The 1,193-nt window shown below is 42.7% G+C and overlaps 1 protein-coding gene across 1 annotated transcript in view; it reads right to left on the bottom strand.

Annotated features, from left to right (window-relative positions):
* The window catches only part of LOC123976939 (glutamate receptor ionotropic, kainate 5-like), a 203,242-nt gene that overhangs the window by 4,731 nt on the left and 197,318 nt on the right, over window positions 1-1,193 (bottom strand). The gene's annotated exons all lie outside the window — the stretch shown is intronic.

Here is a 1,193-nt window from a genome sequence, read left to right as displayed (position 1 = left end):
TGCATGCCAAAGTTAGTCATGGAGTTCCTCAAGGATCTGTCCTCGGACCAATCCTCTTCATTTTATATATGCTTCCTTTAGGCAATATTATCAGGAAACATTCCATAAGCTTTCATTGTTATGCAGATGATACTCAGTTATATCTATCGATCAAGCCAGATGAAACTCATCAGTTAGCTAAACTTCAAATGTGCCTTCAGGATGTTAAAACCTGGATGACCTGTAATTTTCTCATGTTAAACTCAGATAAAACTGAAGTTATTGCTCTGGGACCTAAGCACCTCCGTGACGCATTATCTAAAGATATAGTTTCCCTGGATGGCATCGCCTTGGCCTCCAGCACCACTGTGAGGAATCTTGGAGTTATCTTTGATCAGGACATGTCATTTAATTCTCACATTAAGCAAATTTCAAGGACCGCCTTTTTTCACCTACGTAATATTGGAAAATCAGGAACATCCTGTCTAAAAATGATGCAGAAAAACTAGTCCATGCATTTGTTACTTCTAGGCTGGATTACTGCAATTCCTTATTATCAGGCTGCTCGAAAAAGTCCATTAAGACTCTTCAGCTGATCCAGAATGCTGCAGCACGTGTTCTGACAGGAACCAGGAAAAGAGATCAAATTTCTCCTGTTTTAGGTTCTTTGCATTGGCTTCCAGTAAAATCCAGAATAGAATTTAAAATCATTCTTCTTACCTACAAAGCTCTTAATGGTCAGGCACCATCTTATCTTAAAGAGCTCATAGTACCTTACTACCCCACCAGAGCACTGCGCTCCCAGAATGCAGGGTTACTTGTGGTTCCTAGAGTCTCCAAAAGTAGACTAGGAGCCAGAGCGTTCAGCTATCAAGCTCCTCTCCTGCGGAACCAGGTTCCAGTTTGGGTTCAGGAGGCAGACACCATCTCCACATTTAAGAGTAGGCTTAAGACTTTCCTCTTTGATAAAGCTTATAGTTAGGGCTGGCTCAGGTTAGTCCTGAACCATCCTTTAGTTATGCTGCTATAGGCCTAGACTGCCGGGGGATTTCCTATGATGCACTGAGCTCCTCTCTCCTCTACTTTCTCTCCCTCTGTATGCAACCTCATCCCATTATTGGATGTTACTAACACAACTTCTCCCCTTTCTGGTAGTCTTGTGCTTTCTCGTCCCTCTCCTCTCTCCTCCTATCACTTCCTGCAGGTTTTCTGGC

Source organism: Micropterus dolomieu, linkage group LG09, assembly GCF_021292245.1.
Source record: "Micropterus dolomieu isolate WLL.071019.BEF.003 ecotype Adirondacks linkage group LG09, ASM2129224v1, whole genome shotgun sequence".
Taxonomy (NCBI): Eukaryota; Metazoa; Chordata; class Actinopteri; order Centrarchiformes; family Centrarchidae; genus Micropterus; species Micropterus dolomieu.
The sequence above is the reverse complement of the archived record's forward strand: the minus strand, read 5'-3'. Positions and strand labels throughout refer to the sequence as shown.